We start from the raw sequence: 21,912 nt of genomic DNA, 5'->3' as shown, positions 1-21,912 counted from the left end.
TCAGGGCTTTTAAGATTTGTTAATAGTTTCTAGACTTTTAAAGTTAGTTAACTATTGTTATCTAAGAGCACAATTAGGATCTGGTCTCCAAAGGGTCCCAAGGGGTCCTTCAGCAATTTCTATCATGTCGTACTAATCTCTTCGATGATCCATCTGGCAACAAATAGTCAAACAGTTTTAAATGTTCATGATGCACTATGTGCTTGCTTAGATCTGGATGGATATTCCCAATGCGAGTAAACTCCTGAGCTGCTGGGTGAGGGACTACGCAATGTACACTAATCTGGTGTGTGAAGTGTAGTATACAAAAGTACTGAAACTAGAACAAAAATTTTTTACAAAATAGCTTCCTTATTAAACCACTTGTTCCAATGTTATCAGGACTGGTGTCAAGATTTTCATTTGAAGCAAAGAATTGACATTAACCTAAGAAAAGCACCACTTCTTGTTCAACAAAAGACCAAAAGGTTTTGGTGAGTAACATCTGATTCCTGCTGAATACTCTGATGATGACACACACATTGAGGTGTAGAATCATAGAATGCTGACAGTGCAAAACGAGGCCATGTGGCCCATCAAATTTGCACCAACTCTCCAAAAGAGCATCTTTCCCATAACACTGCACATTTATCATGACTAATCCACTTAACCTACACATCCCTGGTACAAGGTAATTTAGCATGATCAGTCCACCTATCTGCACGTTTGGACATTGGAAGGAAACCAGAGCACCCGGAGGAAACCCTTGCAGACACAGGGAGAACATGCAAACTTCACAGTCACCCAAGGCCGGAATTGAACCTGGGTCCGTGGCACTGTGAGGCAGCAGTGCTAACCACTGTGTGACAGTGCTACTTTCTTCATGGAATGAGACACCATAAGAAAATTGTATTTATACAGTTTCTTGCACATTAGGATATCTTAAAGCACTTTATTTTAATGAAGTGCCTTTAAATTGAAAGTGGCAATGGATTTGTGAAGAACAGTATCCTTAAAAAGAGCTATCAGATAAATGACCAGACTTGTTTTCGTGATGCTGTCTGAACATGGGTCAGAAAATCAGAAGAAATTCATACGTCTTTAAATAGAGTATGAAAATATTTTATATCCACTTAAAAGAATAGACAGGGTTCTGGTTTATTGTTTCATCCAAAATAAAAAGGGCTGGGCAAGGGTCATCTCCCCAACAACTTCTCTACCTTGGCTACAGTAAATGTTATTTACATTCAATCATCAGTGCACAGGGACTCACTTTTCTGGGGTCTGTTAAAGCCTTAGGCCAGAATGCCAAACTATGTTAGGAATCCACCTACTAGACCCCAACAACTTTATTATTTTGGCATACATGCGAGAAAAGGATACCTTCTCGGAATGATTCCACTGAAAATTTAGGGACCTTATAAAGTAAAACAAGGTTTATTTAATAACAGTTTAAGTATATCTCTAATAAATGACACAGCTTAACTATTACCCACTTGAACAATATTTAAACACGACTAAAGAAACTCTTAATTTCTAACTTATCACCGTTTCAGTTCCAAATAAACAATGTTCTTCTCAGAGACTCAAAAACCACTTGCCAACTATATGGATACTTGCTGTAAGGGGTGTAGTCAGTCTTGCTTTCAGAGAGATTTGGTGGAGAGAGCAGCTTGCAGATCCCTATCTTTAAAGAAATCTCAGCCAGAACTCAAAAGCTGTTTACTTTCTCTGCTGCACGTCTAGTTCCTCCCATTAGCCACATTATCACAGAACCATGTCAATCTAAAGCCACCTTCCATTCCTTTAATCAAAAAACCCCAGAGGACCTTCCCTTTTTATAAACTTAAGTCATTAGATCTCTCCCAAGTGAACACTATATGGTTATTTGTAATTATCCTGCTATTCCAGCATCTGAGCTGCAGTCTCTCCAGACATACCGATTGCCTGTAAGAAAAAAAACTGAAATTTAAATCAGTCCCCTTAAACATACCTATAGCACACTGTCATCGCACGTGTTCTTTTTAATATTTTTGAATAACATTGAAACATAGAAATTAAGAGAAGTAGGCCAATTCAGCCCTTCGAGCCTGCTCCGCCATTCAATCAGATCATGGCTGATCTCAAATCCATACAAAACCCTCCTAATAAACACAAGCACTGAACTCCTGAAAACTTTCTACTAGGAACATTTTGCTGGATTCAATTCAGTGCTGGCTGCAAAACATTCACAACTATTTCTGCTCATTCTACACACAGAATACAAATACATTCACCACCCACAATGCTCCTGTTTACCACGTTCTGATGAGCTTATAATGTACAAACTGACGATAGCACTTTTTTAATCCCTCTCCTAAAAACGAACCTCCTATTCAAAGGACTGCCATCAAACTAGTAGGCTCAGCATTGATGGAGCTAAATCCCAAACACAAACGAGTTGACCTTTAACTCAAATCTGTGACGAACTATTTGTAAGTCAGATATAGTCAACTGTCTTAGCTTTCCGGTTATTAATAAGCTGTTTTTTTTAAACCAATGCTACCATACATTCATACGAAAGCAAAATATTGACTGGACCTCTAAAATACAGCAAGGATGCCAGAGATACTCAAATCAGGCAACATCTGTGGAAAGAGAAAAGGAGAGTTAATGTTTCAGGTCAATAACCTTTCATTGGACTTGTCTGCTTTTACGCCATACACAACTGTTATAAGCTTTCACAGAGGAATAAAACAGATTGCGACAGAAAAAATTAGGTAGTAGCTAGGGTAATTGAAAGCTGCATCAAAAAGGAGAGATTGCAGGGCTTCTGTGGTACAGAAGGATGCTGGTACATGAATTGCAAAGTCAGTACGCGAGTACAGCAAATTAGGAAAGCAAGTGGGATGTTGTTTATTGCAATGAGAATAGAAAATAAAAGTAGGGAGGTTTTTCTCATTATACAGGGTTCTGGTGAGGCCACATCTAGAATAGTGCACAAAGTTTTGATGTCTTTATTTAAAGGATCAATTGCATTAAAAGCAGTTCAGAGACGGTTTACTCAAATGACTTCTGGACTGAAGGTGTGGTCTTATGAGGAAAGATTGGACAGATGGTCCGGTATTCTTAGAATTAAGAATGAGAGGTAATTTAATTGAAGCACTTCAGATCCTGTGGGTACTTAATAGGGTGGATGCTGAGAAGATGTTTTCCCTTTTCAGAGAGACTAGAACTTGGTGACAGTTTAAAGAAGTTGCCCATTGAAGACAGATTAGGAAAATTTAATTCTCTTCGGGGGTCATTGGTCTCTAAAATTCTCTTCCCCAGCATGCAATCGGGGTAGGGTCATGCAAACATTTAAGGCCCAGTTAGACTGAGTCTTGACAGTCAAGGGAGTCAAAGGGGATAAACATGAAGGTCCATCAAATCAACCATGATCTTATCAAATGACAAAATAGGTTTGAGGAACCGAATGGCCTACTCCAAATTCATATGAGATTTAAGGCAAGACTTAAAGGGATGTGGTGGAGAGATTATGGAAGTAATTTCTAAAACATGGGGCTCAACCAACAATGCGACAGAATGAAGGGGGGGGGGGTAAGTGCGTGAACGAGAAGAGATAAAAAAGAGAAAGGCCACGAAGACATTGCAACACAAGAATGAGGATCTTAAATTTGAAGACATGGACAATGGAGAGCTTGTATGTTAAACCACGTTAAAATATACATTTGCCTACACAAGACAATTGCATGCACGGTTCAGAGACCCCCTTGTCATCAACCCAGTTGCCAGAAAATGAACGACTGATTTATTGCTGCACAATAACATGCATGCACAACACAATGGGCAATTTTATGAAACTGGTTTCGTACTGTCGTCTATCAAAACACATCAGCTTGAATATGGCCATTTGTACTTCAGCTTTGTAATTATAGAAAAGTGTACTGCAATACAGTACAAGCTACAAGTATTGAATTGATAGGCATTTATAACACATTCTGTTTACACAGATTTAAAAGGTTCCGGGTAACTTAATACTCAAGCTTCTATTTTGGTTAAGCACACTAATTGCGCATTTATACTGCAGTTATTGATTCTAATAAGACAGTGGCTCATTTATACTGCCTGCTACAAACAACAAAACCCATAGCCAAAAGAAAGCTCAGAATATGTTCTCCCAGCTGGTGCAATGTACATGTTTAGACAGCACAGGTCCAAGTTATCTGCACTTGTTAAACATTTAAATCAACGACTGAACAGTTTTAAAAAAGGGACCAGCTGCGCATGATCTAATTCAGATCTGACACTGCACTGACATTTTACACCAGAAATGTCAACCAGTTCAAAACCGTCTCCCCGAGAATCCAGAATGGTGTAGGATCACAACTCTGGAATTGTACGACAACGTCAATGTCATTGCAAAGCAGCACATGCTTGGCAGTAATGCTGAAGTGACAGCATAAATGCATCAGTTACACCATGATCTCATTGACGAAAACTGTTCCTACCATACTCTGCAAATGGTTTATTTCCCAGTAAACTGACACTCCTGGTCATTTATCCCCACCATGCTGATGGCACATTATACTTAAATAGTACAAACTATTCAGCATGTTCAGCACTAAACAGAAAGCACTTCTTCATACAGGAACAACTTATATTTATAGCATTACATATTTGTAGTAATGAAACAACACAAGGTGCTTCGCAAGAGCAATATAAAACAAAGAATGGCACCAAGTCTCAAAAGAGGATATTAGATCTAAAAACAAAGTGCTAGAAATACTCAGCAGGTCCAACAATATTTGTTGAGTGAAACAAACATGGAATCGAATAATACAGGTGCTGCCATTTCTAGCACCTTCTGTTTTTAATTTAGATTTCCAACAACTGCAGTATTTTGCTTCTGCCCGAGGTGGTATGGGTCAGATGACCAAAAGCTTGGTCGAAGAGCTAGGTTTTAAGGAGTGTCCAGAAGGAAGAAATTGAGGAAGTGAGATGTGGGGAAGGAATTCCAGAGCTGGGACTCAGGCAGCTGAAAGTAGTCACCAAGAGCAAAAACATTATAATTGGGAATGTACGAAGCCAGAATCAGAGTGCAGATATCTCAGAGGGTACTGAACATTAAAACACAGGTAGCAGAGTTCAGGAAGAGTGCAACTGGCAGCTCGAGTGGAGTTTGGAACAGAGACCAAACACAGTGGCTTTAGTCTGCCCGATAGTTAACTCAATGAAATTTCTGCTCATCCAGCGAGGAAAGCAATATAACTTAGCAACAGTGGCAGAGTCGAGAGAGGTGGTCATCAAGTGAAGCTGGGTGTCATTGGTGTACAGGTGAAAACAAATGCCTTTGCACGATGTTGGCAAGAGGCAACAAACATGTAGCTGAGAAATAAGAGGGAAAATAGCCCAGTGGACACTGATAGTAAGTGAACTGACGATGACCAGCAAAAAGATTGAAGCTTAGTGGCAGCGCCTGTGGCTCATTACCATTTGACATCCAAGATCAATGTGAAGTTCTTTGTAGCAGAACTGATGTGATTTGTAGTTATGGACTGCATATTTTCAGGAAAGTGACTTCAGTACCCCACTGTTAGAGAAAGGGAAAATAGTCTCTGCACTCCAGGGCAAGGAAAAGGAGAACAAAACAGGCACAGATCTAGTAATCAGCTGCTGCCAGTGTGTGCAAGTGTCATAGTTGATGATGGGGCCATTAACTCTGAACTTGAGCCATCAGCTTTGGCTCAGTGGTGGTCAGAAATTATTGTTCAAAGACACAATTGAAAAATTTGAGTACGTTTTCCTATTGCCATTACACTACAGCCATACAAAAGTTTACGGTGGAAGAATACATTGTTTCTTCTCTTTCCTAGGCACCAAGACTAATGATGCTTAGAATCTGATCCCAAGATCTGTTAACTCAGTACATACCGGGGTCTGAACCTCATGATTTTCCTTGTCTGTGTAGCTCAGTAGTAAACTACACAGTGAACATATTGTGTCACAGAGAATATGAACTCTACATTCCTTTAGAGTGCAATAAGACATGCTTGAGTCATCATACTTCAGCTGTGAAAATTCCCTTACCAATGAAGTTCAAACAATTTAAATCTAGAAATTAAAAGTAATCAACTGTCTTTGTTAACAGTACCAATCATTTTCCAGATAGCCCCATTACTTTGTACAATTATTGTTGCACTGTGAGATTTCTATTACTATTTCCAGTAATGTGCATGCAGCTTCAAAAAGAAAAAAATATTTTGTCATAGAATTCAGATGATCGCATATCTTGGTGAGTTGAGGTATCTCAGTTCTGTCACTTATCCAGAAATCATACTTCTGCATTTTAGAATATACAACCTTGGGTCATTATCCAGTGGGATGCATGTCAGTATAGAGCTACTGATGAACTGAGTTTTCATAGTCAATTCCTAATGCCCCATTTTTTAAAAAAAACAATAGCTTCAACACATCCCAAAATTCCAGACGATGCAACTTCCTAAACTTGATTTTTGTTTTTTTTTGTGGTGGGGGGAGTCTTGTGTATTTGGGTGATAAGCAAGAAGCTGATCAACTATCTGCACTTCATAAAAACAAATAAGCTTTTTATTTCTATTGGAAGTAATGACTGTAATGTTATTCAAGCCACCATACTTCATGTGTAAAGCAAGTGTTTGCAGGTTATCAACTATAGAAAACATCAATGCCAAACTCAATCCTGCCCTCCCATACATTCATGTGCACAATTTCTGCAGAGCGACTAACAAATCAGAACAAAGACAGTCTTTATTTTTCTTTTTCCCAGTGCAGGATTACTGGATATGCACGCATTAAAAAACCATAACATCATTTTGCACAATTACTTAACCTTTATACTTAAAAATTTGTCTGTTCAGTTTCTCAAAGAAATTTTCTGCACAATTTTAAAATGAAAGGAATACCATTAATACTATATTTTTTTTAAAAAGCTGCTCAAGTATGTGCATCATAAACCAGATCACTTCAAATCTAATTCCAAAAGTGAGATAACAGCAATTGCCCTTTGCAACAAGACAGCATATGGCAAAGTGTGGCATCGAGTGTAAACCTGAAGTCACTGGGATTCAGGGAAAATTTCTATTGACTGAAATCATACCTCGCACAAACAGCAAAGGCTATCGCTGTTGGAGAGCAATCACCTCACCCTATGATATCATCGCAGAAGTTGCTTTTTCCAGGCTAAATATCTTCAGATGCTTCAGCAATGACCATCGCTCCTTCCCAAGTTCAGAAGCAGACATGTTTGGTGATGACTGCACAGCATTCCATTCAAAACTTTTCAAATAGTAATGCAATCTCCTGCATGCAGCAAGACCTGGACAAGGTTCAGTTTTGGGCCAAGTGACAAAGTAAACTCATACTAGATAAGTGCCAGTCAGTGACCATCTCCCGACAAGAGAGAATCTAAACTATCTGTTTGAAATTCTGCAGCATTACATGATTAAATCACCAACCTGCAAAATCCAGGGGACCATCATTAACCAGAATCTTCACTGGAGCAGCCACACAAGTACCGTGGCAACAAGAACAAGTCAGAAGTTGGGTATTCTGCAGGAATTGACATATCTCCACACTCCCCAAAGCCTGTCCACCATCAACAAGGCACATGTAGAAATATGAGCAAACACTCTGCCTTTACCTCAATGAGAGCAGTCCCGCAAACACAAGCCATGTGCGTCATCTGCAAATGGCACTGCAACAATCTGCAATGCCTTCTTTGACAGTACCTTCCAAACCTGCTACCTTTACTCCCAGAAGGAGGAAAGCAGGTGCACAGAAACACCCCCAACCTTTGAAGTTCCCTCAAAGTCACACATCATGACTTGGAAATACAATCATTCCTTCACTGTCAGTGGGTCAAAACCTTGGAAGCCCCTCCCGAACAGCACTATGAGCACCTTCATTCACCACCCAGAGTGGAGTCACTCAAGAAGGTAGCTCACCACCATCTTCGAGAGGCTAAATCAGGATGGGCAAAGTAAATTTGGCCTTGGCAGTAATGCTAATATCATGTACATGAATGAAAAAAATTCTTACTCAAGTCCACAGTAATGAGCAAAATCTTAATTACTTTCATATACTTAATAACAAACAGTTGCCCATTGCAATATTATGAATAAAAACAAATTCAATGTGAGCAAAGGATATTTCTCATTTTCTGGACCCCAAATCGATCACAATAAAAATGGCACATTTCGTTGCAACCTCAACACTTGATAAAAACGCCCATTGGATAAGCTTACAAAATACACAAAATTCCCTGAATTGCTATTTTGTCAGAACAGAGCAATTTAAAAATAAATTAAAGTAACCGCTAAAACTAATTTTATAAAATTAAATGCTTTGCATTTATAGGTTTTTCCACTGTGATTTTCTATAGATTTAGCAGCTCCTATACAATGCCTGATTGTTACATAAATGCATCAATTCAAAATTGTTCCTATCCACATAATTACACTAGAAATCCACAGAATACGTGGACAATTTATTTTGTGTGATATAAGGCAGGGCTCCTGAGTTGTGATGGAAAACAGTGAACACTAGTTGCCTGGTTAAGAAACACAAGAAGGGCATCACACATGATTGTGAATATGTTGTGGATATATGAGTTGAACAAATTAATCAGTTCCCATTAAGACAAAAATGTTTACAAACACTTCATTGGATGTGTTTAAAAAAGATGCTTATAAGAATTAAACTTGTTACAAGAATAATGAAGAAGCTTCCCGATGACCATTTGGTCATGACAACTGCGGGTTTGGGGAAAAACTGGATAACTTGTTCCACAAACAAGTTGAGCGCTAGCCTGACATAGATACACTCTCAGAATCATACCTGACTGTCAATGTCCCAGATACCATCACCACTCCCCTAGGTAGGTCCAAACCCAACATCAGAGCAAACTCATTCGTGGTGATGGCACAGTGGTTTACCGTCAGGTGGGAGTTGCCTCAGGAGACCTCAACATTGACTCCAGGCCCCATGAAATCTCATTGTATCAGGTCAGACATGGGCAAGGTAACCTGCTGATTACCAGATACCACCCACCCTCAACTGACAAAACCGTACAACTCCAAGTTGAAGACCACTCGGAAGAAGCATCAAATGTATTCCTCTGAGGGAGGGAGACTTCAATACCCATCACCAAGAGCAGCTCAGTAACACCACTACTACTCATGCTCACCAAGCTGGCCAAATCCCAATGTATCTGCCAGACTGGGCCTCCAGCAGGTGGTAGGGAACCCAACAAGAGGGCAATGCCTATCTAACCTTGCCGTCACTAAACCACCTGTCACAGACACGCATCTGTCCATGACAGGATTGGAAGGAGTGATCATCTTGGGAGACAAAATCCCGTCTTCATGGTGAGGGGACCATTAATTGTGTTGGGTAGCACCTTCGCAGCACTAAATGGGAGAGGTTCAGATCAGATCGAACAGCTTAAAACAGGACATCCATGAGGCACGGAAAATTAGCAGAACTGTAGTTAACCACAATTTATAACCTCATGGCCTTCATACCCCTTACCCCAATGTTGCCAAACCAGGGGATCAGCCCTCGTTCATTGACGAGTGCAAAAGAACATGCCAGAAGCATCACTAGACATATCAGAAAACAAGATTCCAACCTGCTGAAGCTTCAACACAGGACTACTTGAGTGCTAATTGGAGGAAACAGCATGTGACAGTGCTAAGCAATCACACAACCAGTCTGCCACATCCAGTCCGTGAATGATGATGGAGAATCAAACAACGCAGAGGTGGCAGCTCTGAAAATATCCACAAACATGGGGTAGCCCAGCATATCAGTGCAAAAGACATGGTTAAAAGACTTGCAACCATCTTCAGCCAGAGACACCGAGTCTATGATCCATCTCGGCCTCCTCCTGAGTTCCACAAATGTCCAGCCAATTCGAATCTCTGCACTTGATATCAATAAACAGTTGAAAGTCTTGGGTGCTGCAAAGGCTCTAGACCCTGACAACATCACCGCAGTCATACGAAGGACCTCTGCTCCAGAACTCGTCATGCCCCTAACCAAGCTTTTTCAATGCAACTACAACTATCTGGCAACATGAAACATTATCCAGCTACGTCCATTCCGCAAAAGCAGGACAAACCCAACCAATTACCACCCCATCAATCTACTCTTGATTAACAAAGCAATGGAAACAATATCAAACGATACTTGCACAGCACTAAACTCAGTGGTTCCCAAAGGTGCGGCGCGCCACACTGGTGCCGCGGCGAGAGAGGATGGCGGGAAGATTCAAGGACAATCAAAGAAACATTTAAACAATCATGTATAGAAACCCGTAGAAGTTCCCAGATTTCATGCCATCTCTCTTTGTGTTAAGACTTAACACCAGTGTGGCGCACCGCACCCTTTGGGAACCACTTCTAACCGATGCATTCCACCCAAGCCACTTGACTCCCAACCTCACATCAGACTTGGTTCAAACCTGGACAAAAGAGCTGAACTCAAGAGATGAAGTGAAACTGGCTACCCTTGACATTACAGCAGCATTTAACGAACTGTGGCTTCTAGGGGCCCTAGTAAAATTGGTCAATGTAAATTGGGGGAGGGAGGGCACTTCTCCAGTTGGAGTCAGACCTCGCACAAAGGAAGATTGTTACGATTGCTGAAAGCCAATCATCTCAGTCTCAATACTTTGTTACAGGAGTTCATAAGATTTGTGTCCTAAGCCATCTTCAGCTCCTTTATCAATGACCTTCCTTGCAGCATATGGTCAAGTGTGAATGTTTGCTGATGGTTGCACTATGGGCAGCACCATCCATGACAGACACTTAAGTAGGTTGTGTCCATATACAGCAAGATCTGAACAGAACTCATGCATGTGCTGATAAATAGCAAGTTTCATTTGTGCCACACAGGTACCAGCACCAACATGTAGAATCTAACCTTCCCTTAATACTAAATGGCATTTCCATCATCAATTCCCCTGCCTTCAATATCCCAGAGCTTACCATTGACCAGAAGCTGAATTGGACCAGTCATATCAATAATGGGGTACAACAGCAAAACAAAGGTTGGGAATTCTGCAGTAAGTAACCACCTCCTCATTTCTCAAAACCTGCCCACAATCTCTAAGTCACAAGTCAGGAATGTGAGAGAGTACACTCCACTTGCCCTGTGAAGTGCAGCTCCCACAACACTTAAGTTTCACAACAGTTTTTTTTGTATTCATTTGTAAGACATGGGCATGACTGGCTCGTCAGCATTTATTGCCCATCCCTAGTTGAGAGTCAACCATATTGCTGTGGCTCTGAATTCACATGTAGGCCAGACCAGGTAAGGACAGATTTCCTTCCCTAAAGGACATTAGTAAACATCCAGGACAAAGCAGTCTGCACCTCATTCACCATCTTAACATTCACTCCCTCCACCATCGATGCACAGTAATAGCAATGAACCACCTACAAGATGGAGTGCAGCAATTTGTCAAGGCTCCTTTGACAGCATCTTCTAAACCTGTAGCCTTCAACACCTCAGAGGACAAGGGCAGTAGACGCATATGAAGACCATCACTCTCAAATTTCCCTCGAAGCCCCACATCTTCCTGACTTGGAGTATATTGCGTCCCTTCGCTGCTGCTGGGTTAAAAACCTGGAATTCCTTTCCTAACAGCATTATGGGTCAAGTGGATCACAGTGGTTCAAGAAGGGACCTCACTGCCTTCTTCAAGGGCAATGAGGGATGGGAACAAATGTTGGTCTTACCAGTGACACACATATCCCATTCTGGTCTTTAAAGTCACAAAATAAATTTCTACCCCGTCAGCTGTATTCACTGATTTTAGCCAAGTGAATGATGGGATTCCACACAGGCCCAGTTCCTCTTGCTAACACGCTATCAACAAAACAATGATCATTCAGGGCTCACATTCCAGATTGCTATTCATGACGGAAAGAGTGCAATGTAAGGTATTGATTAAAGACATAATCCACCTTGGCTGCGATGTTTGCATTTCAATAGCCTACTAATGTTCACTTTCCAAGTAAACTTATTGAACAACACCATTGGGATTCCTGCAGTATAAAACAGCATACATTAGATGTGTAGTCTTCCACAAATAGGTGGGGCTGGGGCAGGGTGAGAGAGAGAAAAAGATAAAACACAGCACCTTAAACTGCTGAGTGGGTAACAGCGCTGCATTCAGTCTCACTAAAATGTTCAGACTTGAAAGGTCTTAGGTCCAGTTGCTCGCCAACACTGTGTTAGTTGATTCTGGTTTAGGCAGCATGGAGTTAGAATTGACTTCCATGGTTCTAAGCCTAGTTTATATCAAAAATAGAGAGGGCACTCAACTATCATTCAGTAAATCTTGCTCAAAAACTTCAGATACATGGAAATTGGGTTTTCAGAGTCAACACTCAAGTAAGAATGCTGATGTTGTCTGACGGCTGCTCACGTAAACACATCAGACCAATAGGAAGTTTTCAGAGAAGGAGTGTTTTCAGTAAATTTCAGCATAACACAGTTAAACCTAATAACAGGCCAGGGATACACAACGTTAGCACAAAAGCACAGGAAATTCGACCCAGGAGTGGCTTTCAAAGTTTCTACTGCCAGAAACAAAAGATTACGCTGAAAATTAACAGTGTCAGCTGTCACTCAATTGTCAGAACTCCTGCATCTTGAGTTATACGGTTGTGGATTCAAGTCCTACTCCAGAATCTGAGCACAAAAATCAAGGCTGACATTTCAGTGCAAGAATTGAGGGAGTGCTGCCTAAGTACAGCCTTTAACACAGCAAACCACATCTTCCTCCTTCTCTCTGCTGTCGTCCAGCTGGATCGAATTGCTCTCACCTGCGTCCATTCTTATCTGTACAATTATAATCAGAGTAGAATGTGAAGTGGCTTTTCTTCCTGCTCCCACACCATTACCTCATGGTCCAAAAGGAGCTATCCTTGGCCTCCACTTACTTTCCCCGACATACTGGTCATTGGTAACATCATGCGAAAGCACAGCATTCATTTTCTCACTACCACTACTTTCAACTTCTCTGCTACTAATTCAGACTGCTTATCCAAAATCTTGTCGCAGACGAGCAGCAATTTTCCTAAATTAAATAGAGAAAATTGAAGGTACCGTTTTTATCCAAACTCTGTTCCCTCGCTACCGATTCCATACCTTATTCTGGCAACTGTTTGAAATTAAGCCAGTCTGTTTGCAAGTTTGATTTCCTATTTGACCCAGAGAGGCTCTTCTGACCATTTATTCGCATCAGCACTCAGACCACCAAATTTCCACCTCCATAACATCACAACTTCACCCATCTCAGCTCACCTGCTGCTAAAACCCTCATTCATGGCTTTGATACTTCTGGACTTGACTATTCCAACACAGTGCTCGCTAGATATTCTCTCACACCATACCCTCCAAAAACTTGAAATCATCAAAACTCTGCTCCCCATATCTCAACTTGCAGCAAGTCCTTTTCATGATAATCTGATGCTCCCTGCCCTCCAACTGGCACTGGTCAAGCAAGGTCCTGAATTTAAAATTTCCCTCCTCGCTTGTAAATCCTTCCATGCCTTTCCCCACCCTATATCTGCAATCTCCTCCAGCCTCAATTCTCCAAGATGTCTGTGTTCATCTAATTCTGGTCTCAATTATCCTGACTTTAATTGTTACACCAATGGTGGACATGCCTTCAGTTGCCCAGGCCTCTCTACTTTACTTCCCTCATTTAAGACACTGCTTAAAAATTTAACTTTTTCAACAAGTTTTTGTTCATCTGACCAAATATTCCCCGGAGACATGGCGTCACACTTTACAAAGAACAGTGCAGCACAGGAATAGGCCCTTCAGCCCTCCAAGCCTGCAGCCAATCACATTTACCTATCTAGACCAACTGCTTACATCCCTCTATTCCCCATTTGTTCATATGCCTATCAAGATAAGTCTTAAATGTGGCTGATGTAACTGCCACAACCACCTCACTTGGCAGTGTATTCCAGGCCCCCATCAATCTGTGTAAAAGACTTCCACTGAACCTTTCCCGCCTTTATCTTGAACTTGTGCCCCCTTGCAATTGTAATTTCTGCCCTGGAAAAAAGCTTTGAACTGTTCACCCTATCTATGCCTCTCAATTTTATAAATTTCTATCAGGTCAGCCCTCAGCCTCCGCCCTTGCAGGGAGAACAATCCCAGTGCATTCAATCTCTCCTTATAGCTTCTACCCTCCATACCAAGCAACATCCTGGTAAACCTTTTCTGCATTCTCTCCAAAGCCCCCACGTCCTTCTGGTAGCGTGGTGACCAGAAGTGGACACAGTATTCCAAATGTGGCCTAACCAACGTTTTATACAACTGTAACAATTTTCCAACTTTTACACTCGATGCCCCGTCCGATGAAGGCAAGTATGCCTTATGCTCTCTTCACCACCTTTTCGACCTGTGCTGCCACTTTTAAGGATCTGTGGACCTATGCTCCCAGATCTGTGTGTGTCTGTGCTTCTGATGGTTCTGCCATTTATGTTATAGCTCCCACCTGAATTGGATCTACCGAAATGGATCACCTCACATTTGTCAGGATTAAACTCCATCTTTCATTTCTTCATCCAACTTTCCAGTCTATTTCCTACTGTATTCTCTGACAATCTTCATCACTATCCCGCAACTCCAGCAATCTTAGTATCATCCGCAAACTTGCTACTCAGACCAACTACGTTTTCTTCCAAGTCATTTACATATACTATAAACAGCAGAGATCCCAGCACTGATCCCTGTGGAGCACCACTAGTTACACTCCATTCAGAAAAACACCCTTCCAACGCTACCTCTGTCTTCTGTGGCCAAGATGTGGAGATGACGGCGTTGGACTGGGGTAAACACAGTAAGAAGTCTCACAACACCAGGTTAAAGTCCAACAGGTTTATTTGGCAGCAAAATCCACTGGCTTTCGGAGCGCTGCTCCTTCGTCAGGTAAGTGGGAGTTCTGAACTCCCACTTAGCTGACGAAGGAGCAGCGGTCTGAAAGTTAGTGGATTTTGCTGCCAAATAAACCTGTTGGACTTTAACCTGGTGTTGAGAGACTTCCTATTCTGTGGCCAAGCCAGATCTGAATCCATCTAGCTAGTTCATCCCTGATCCCATGAGCTTTAATCTTTTGCACCAGCCTGCCACGAACGACCTTGTCAAATGGCTTACTAAAGCCCATGTGGACAACATCCACAGCCCTTCCCTCGTCAATCATTTTGGTCACCTCCTCAAAAAACACAATTAAATTAGCGAGACATGATCTCCCGCGTACAAACAACGCCAACTGTCGTTATCAAGACCATTCAGTTCCAAATGTGTATAGATCCTATTCCTAAGAATCTTCTCCCAACAGTTTCACTATCACTGACGTCAACTTCACTGGCCTAAAATTACCCAGGTTATCCTTGCGACCTTCTCATTCTCCATGAAACACCTTTAGCTATTTGATTACATTAAAAGAGCAATACAAATACAAGTTATTCTTGATCCTGTGTCTAAACTTTCCTACTTCTCTACAGACTAATTGCATCTTCGAATTCATAGTTCATTGGTGACCCACAGCACCAGGGACCTAGGTTCGATTCCTGGCTTGCGTCACTGTCTGTGCGGAGTCAGCACGTTTTCTCCATATCTGCATGGGTTTCCTCCATGTGCTCCGGCTTCCTCCCACAGTCCGAAAGACGTGCTAGTTAGATGCATTGGCCATGCTCAATTCTCCCTCAGTGTACCCAAACAGGTGCCGTAGTGTGGCGACTTGGGGATTTTTACAGTAACTTCACCGCAGTGTTAATGTAAGCCGACTTATGACACTTAGAAATAAACAAACTTACTGCTTCTTTTCTCTAACAAACAGTCTAACTCAACCTAGTTGCTTCTTTCTTGGTTGCAAAATCACTATCATAAATAACATCAATATTATCTAGCAGGAAAATAAGTTGAATTTAATCTTTGGTAAATATCAAAGTGAGTCTTTGTGCAACAAATCTAATTGTTTTTATTTGCGAGGAGGAAAGGTGTGAAAGAATGAGTTGGAAAAATTAGTCCATACTCACTCTTTCATTCTCAAACTATACCATATACCTTAGATTGAACTCAGCAACTGCACTCCTCCTCAACTAAAGCATACACAACTACAGAAAACAAAACTCTTCGCACTTGCTTATTTATGCATGATTCTACACTGAATCACTAAAACTTCTCCAAATATCCATATTGAGTGCTGACATCCTAATCAGCGACTAAAAATATCCTTACTTACTATCTTGACAATTCTGCATATACTGAACAAATGAATCAGCTCAAGCTTTGCAGCACTGGACACACAGCATCCCCAATGATACCTTGTCAGCACTGCAGAACAAAGGCCAAAAGACAAGGCTCCAGGCTTGAATTCTGGTCTGTTGTGAGTTAACTGATCTCAGTCCAGATGAATGTAGTACAGCTGATGCCTCTAGGGTCATGGGAGGGAAACCTGTTGGACTTTAACCTGGTGTTGTTAAACTTCTTACTGTGTTTACCCCAGTCCAACGCCGGCATCTCCACATCAGGGAAAGTTCAGCCAGTTTCATTGGAATTGATCTTGAGGTACATACACCTCACCTTTGAATTAGAGTTTTTACAGCTATGTGGACACAATATCAAGTTCAACAATTTCAGATTATAACTAGCGCTCTCTTTTTTCCAACACCATAATCCATTTTGTCAGTTAAATTACTCCTGCCTTTCACCCTATCACAGGCCTGTCCTCATGTTCTTTCCTCCCTTCTAAACCACCCTATGCTCGTCATTCTATACTTGCCATAAATCTTCATTCTTTCAGTTTTTCCAGTCTGACAAAAGGCCACAGACCTAAAGTGTTCACACTTTCTCTCCACAGGAGCTGTCAGACTAGAAAATTTCCCGAATTTTCTGTTTTTTGTTTCACATTTCCAGCATCACAGCACTAATTTCAAGATGGAATGATCAAATGACGTTAGAAGAACTTCAATCAAAAGATGATGGAAATCTTGAACTCTCTCCTTCAGAAGGCTGTGGAGGCTCAGTGAATTGAAAACAAAAATCGATTAAGCTCAATTTTGAATTTATGCAAGGGTACTAAGGTTTACAGAACCAAGCAAGTAAATGGAATTACCATACTAATCGGCCATGACCTATAAGAATGGTGGAGAAGATGCAAGAGGCTAAATTGTCCACTCCTTTTCCACTGCTCCTCAGCTATGCTCTTGGTTGGAGAGAGAAAGTTCCATATTCCATACTGTGCATAGAAAATATACTACATGGTATAACCATATCATCTAAAAAGTGCTTTCATTTGTTTAGCGGGACATCATGATTGTTATTACCAGATGATTGCTGCATAAACTATACTGCAGGGAATACCACCAGCTGGGAACAGCGTTGCCTGTGAGCTTTCTTTGGTCTCACCGGACAGGTGAGTGCCTGCAACAGCTTTCTCAAATATAACTATTTGTACTGGTCGTTTGCATTTAGTAATTTGCTTGTCACCAACATTAAACCACAGAACCAACAAAAATTTGGAAAGAAAAATTTAGAAAACACCAATCCTTCTGTCCGTAGCAAGAAAAAAAAGTGGCTCACATTTCTGCCACTGTGTTAGAAATAGTAATAATCCACTCAAGCTTCATCAGCGGAAGACAGATAGGTGTACACTGTAATGTTGATCAATAACAAAACATGAACACATACTTCCGCCACGACTCTAAATTTCTGTGATGCTATTACAATGAAAAACGTTTCCAGAAAAAAAAACAAAAGCTGTCATGATAATTACATCACAAGACTTCCAACAATTAGGTCGATGTCTTCCCACATTACAATGATCTTGGAGGAGGGTACATCACGTTCAGACCACATCTAAATTAAGCTGCTCTCATCAGTTCACATGCTACAGTTAAATTTAGATCTGTGATTTTTTCAGAGCAGATCCATATTAATCGTTCAAACAGGTTCTGGGGAATAGTGATGTGCACACGAGTAATTCTAACCAATGTTAAATAAACATACATTTGCAGACTGAGACCAGTTGACCAGATATATCGCAAATCATTAAACAGTTTGGCAAGAAGCCAGAGAACAAAATCACTCAAATGGAGACATGCAAGAGCTTTAACAAGACACCTAGTTTGTCAACACCAGCATGATGTCAACAGAGCTGAACAAAATTTAACAGAACTGAGTTTGGAAAAAACAGACGTGTAACAGGGTTGGCAAGACAGTATGTCAACCAAATCCACAGTGAGCCATTTGTGTCAAAACCAATACTGCCCTCACAAATCAAGAATGATTTTTAGCAAAAAACATACAAGCAATTGTATGCATTTACTAAGTCTCCACCCCCTCAACCGCACACCATGACCTTGCTCCATCAACTTGTGTTACTATCTCCATAAGCTTAAACACTCAATTTTTTTCAATATTTGTTTACTGTGTATCTATTTCCTTTCCTGCTCCAACTCTGCCAATGTCTCCACTCAACATGCCTTTCAGTGCAAAATCCTAAAATGCTCCACTTGTTTTTACATCTCTCCACAAAATTGATTTTGACCATGTTATCTTTCACCTCATGCAACTATTCTTCAAATTTTTGCTATGTCCAGTTCCATGTCAATGTCACATACATTTAAGATACAAGTTTTTCCTCTATTGTCAAGACTCCAGCGTAGACTTTAAAGTGATGCCATGATTTAAAAATATACATTTGGGCATAACTAAGTTCTAGTGCACAAAATCATCAACTGTGTATTAAAAAAGATGAAAACTTTTAAATAACATTAACCACTCTGGATTTAAAATGTTACTACCGACACTGCAATTCAAGGATCATTCCAGTAATCATTCAGTTTAAGATGTTTTACCCACAGAAACCTAAACTTATCTCATCCAATCATTTCATGAGTCAGTACAAACAAGATGCACATTGTTGCATGCACTCTAATTTAATCATTTATGCCCTGTTTCTACCAAAGACTGACATTATTGTGATAACAGGACATACAATGGAATCTAATTTTCAGCTGGGCAACTGACATATTGGTTGAGAAACTTAATCTGATAGCTGGGGTTCACTTGTACCACTTCCTGTTCAACTGCGAGTTCAGCTTCTTTCAGAGTAATATGCTGACGTAATTTTGAATGAGCACTGGCTTAGAACTCTTGATAATCATTCCAATATTAAATTATATCTCATTGCAAAACTAAACTGATACACATACGCCATTTATCAACTTACCTAGCCATGTACTACAATTTGGATTCCTTGGAATGCCACTAAGTAGTGAATAAAATGTTAATTTTTAAACTTTGGTTTATACAAAAGCAACAGTCAAACATTAAAAGTGTTTGAAAAAATACTGTAGGTGTAGCATATCAATGTTAATTACGTATGCATTCCCCCACAACACAGCAAAAATTTAACTATGTTCCAGCGCACAGCCCACAACAAAGTACAATTCACTACATTAACAACCATTCGAAAAGCCATCTTTATAAACTACACGCAACAGCTACAAGCAATCTTAGATGCATGTTAGTTAACTCACATGAACTTGAGCAGCAGGCTCTAACCAAAACTCTGGAATTTACACAAAGTGCACAGGGGATAACCTCGACAAAGTATGCTGTGATGACCTGGACCAGGGGTCCACTATTTCATTCTCTAAGGATATTTCAGTTGTAAACTACAACGAATATAGCTCCGTCGTCAACAGGAAGCTTATTTGCAAGCTAAAATGTCGAACTGAATTTGTTTAAAAGCTCTGGTGGCTTTCGTTTCACTCCACTGAGAATAAACACGTCCAGATACACGAAGATGAAAGCGGCCACGTATTTGTTTTTATGAGTAAATTGTGGAATAGTGAACGCCAGGATGAAAACGCACACGCGACAAAAGTAGAAGTTGGAAAAACAATTTACATAAGATTAGAAGAAGCTTACTCCCGACAGTGTCATTTTAAAAGTAAAATACCAAATAGCATTTTGAAGTGTAAAAGTGAAAAACTCGCTGCGAACGTCAGCAGTTTATCCAAAGCTTGGAACAGAAACAACCAAAAAAATCAGGCAATTTATATTCTTGGACTTACGCTCCAACATCTTTGCTTTACAAAAAATAAAGACAAATCGCCGGTTAACAAAAAGCCGAGTTGCAGGACTTCCCACGAAATCTACCAGATTAGGCATAAACAGGGTGTGGCTAAGAAATTGCAGGGTGATTTATGGGGATCTGTTTACTGTGAATTTTTTTGATGGGGTAAAAATATCATCCTCGAACATAAACGTTGGAAGAGATGGTAAACCTATGAAGTTTTTTTTCCCAAATTAGAAGGTGCCAAGAAGCGACTTCTGTCGGAAAAGGTGGAAAATGAAACGTAACCCCTTAAACTATTGGGGAAAAGTGCCCCCCCCCCCCCCCCCCACCACCACACATATGAGGGAAGTGTTTACAACACTGTCACATGGACCCGGACATGACTACGGCCATTCTTACTCGCTAACAGGATTATTTAAACCCTTCAAAACAGGGAATAAAACTCACTTTTAAAAAAACACACAACATCGAGCGCTTTATTGAACTAAGTCGGAAGGGGCGACTTTGGGCCGGGCATGAATAAAACCGAGGAGAAATCTTTTTTAAATACAGGGAGAAAATTTTTTTTTAATTCTCAGTTTCCGATAAGGAAGTGATGGCCCGAAAAAAATGTTCTCTCCATTACAACCCCCCCCCCCCCCCTTGCAAAAAGAGATCGTCGTCGGTAATAAAAAGCAAACTGATCCTTTTTTTTTCAAAATAGAGGGGAAAAAAATAACCCACAGGTGGGCAGATCTTTTTTCTAAAACGCCAAGAAAGGTTAATTTTTAAAAATAAATTAAATTAAAAAAGTGGCGCCAAAAAAAAGTCTCCTGCTTTCTTTAGCGATGTGGCCAATTTTGTTTTCAGGCAAAAAAAAAAGGGGGACTTCGACATTTTGTGTGTGTGTTTGTGTAGAGGAGTTTTTTTTTTGGCTTCTTTGTAAATTGGGTGGGAGCCGGGAGTTGGGACGAGGGCAGAGAGAAAGAGATTGTGGAGCAGTTTGATCCGGGGAGGAGAGGAGAGGGTGGAGGGAGATGTTATTTTTAATCCTCCTCTCGCTCTCGCTAGGCCCCAATTGCGAATTTTTAAAAACAAACCCCGGGCCCCGCGGCCTCCATTTTGCTGCGATCTCTCCACAAACACAGGGCCTAAAAACACACACACAGACCGACACTTCACCCCCTCCGCAACTTTACCCGCCTCTTCCAGAACATTCTTTCACCCCAACGACAAAAAAATCTCTTCCTTACCTTTTTTTTTATTTTTTTTCCCCTCTCTCCTCAACTGTTGTATTCCGTTTTTTTTAAACCCCCCCCCCTCTCCACACACACACACCAACCCCTCCTCCTCTCGATTTTTTTCCAACCCCCCCCTCCTCCTCCTCAATTTAAAGTGCTTGGGGTTTTTTTTTTCCTCCTTTTCACTTGTTTTTTTTTATTTTTAATTTTTCTCTCTGGCAAACGGCCGTTTATGTCGTTGCGCTCACTCCGACTGAAGGTGAAGCTGCCATCTGGCGGACAAAGGGCAAGTGGAGTGGGGGAGGGGAGGCGCTGCGCCCTCTATCGGGCAGCGCCGGGCTTTCCGGCTGGCGGGCTCCCCCTCTCGGCCGGCGGAATTTGTTGCTGCTGGCACCGCGTGTTCGCTGCTCCGTCCTCCACCCGCTATAACCGACCGTCAAGACTGCTCCTCCCCGCCTCCACCCCCCTGCCGGTGGGAGGTCGTCGGTGCCGCTACACTCCCCATTCCTTCTCCTCGGCATCACACACGCGCGCTGGGCACCAGCAAGTGCGCAGTCAGAGCAGAACCCCGGAAGT

The 21,912-nt window shown here is 41.1% G+C and overlaps 1 protein-coding gene across 5 annotated transcripts in view; it reads right to left on the bottom strand.

Moving 5' to 3' along the window:
* stag2b (STAG2 cohesin complex component b) overlaps positions 1-21,617 on the bottom strand; it is a 151,979-nt gene extending 130,362 nt beyond the window's left edge. For 2 of the 5 annotated variants that reach the window (XM_078211349.1, XM_078211351.1), the window contains exon 1: positions 21,349-21,617. The gene's annotated coding sequence lies outside the window, so the exon portion shown is untranslated. Of the gene's footprint in view, positions 1-20,111; positions 20,247-21,348 lie in introns of those variants that run through there. The other 3 variants (XM_078211353.1, XM_078211352.1, XM_078211350.1) reach the window with 3 other exon arrangements.
* Between the last annotated feature and the right edge of the window lie 295 nt (positions 21,618-21,912).

The sequence above is a fragment of the Mustelus asterias genome, chromosome 4 (genome assembly GCF_964213995.1).
Source record: "Mustelus asterias chromosome 4, sMusAst1.hap1.1, whole genome shotgun sequence".
NCBI lineage: Eukaryota > Metazoa > Chordata > Chondrichthyes > Carcharhiniformes > Triakidae > Mustelus > Mustelus asterias.
Note: the sequence above shows the minus strand (reverse complement) of the source record. Positions and strands in the feature narration are given on the sequence as shown.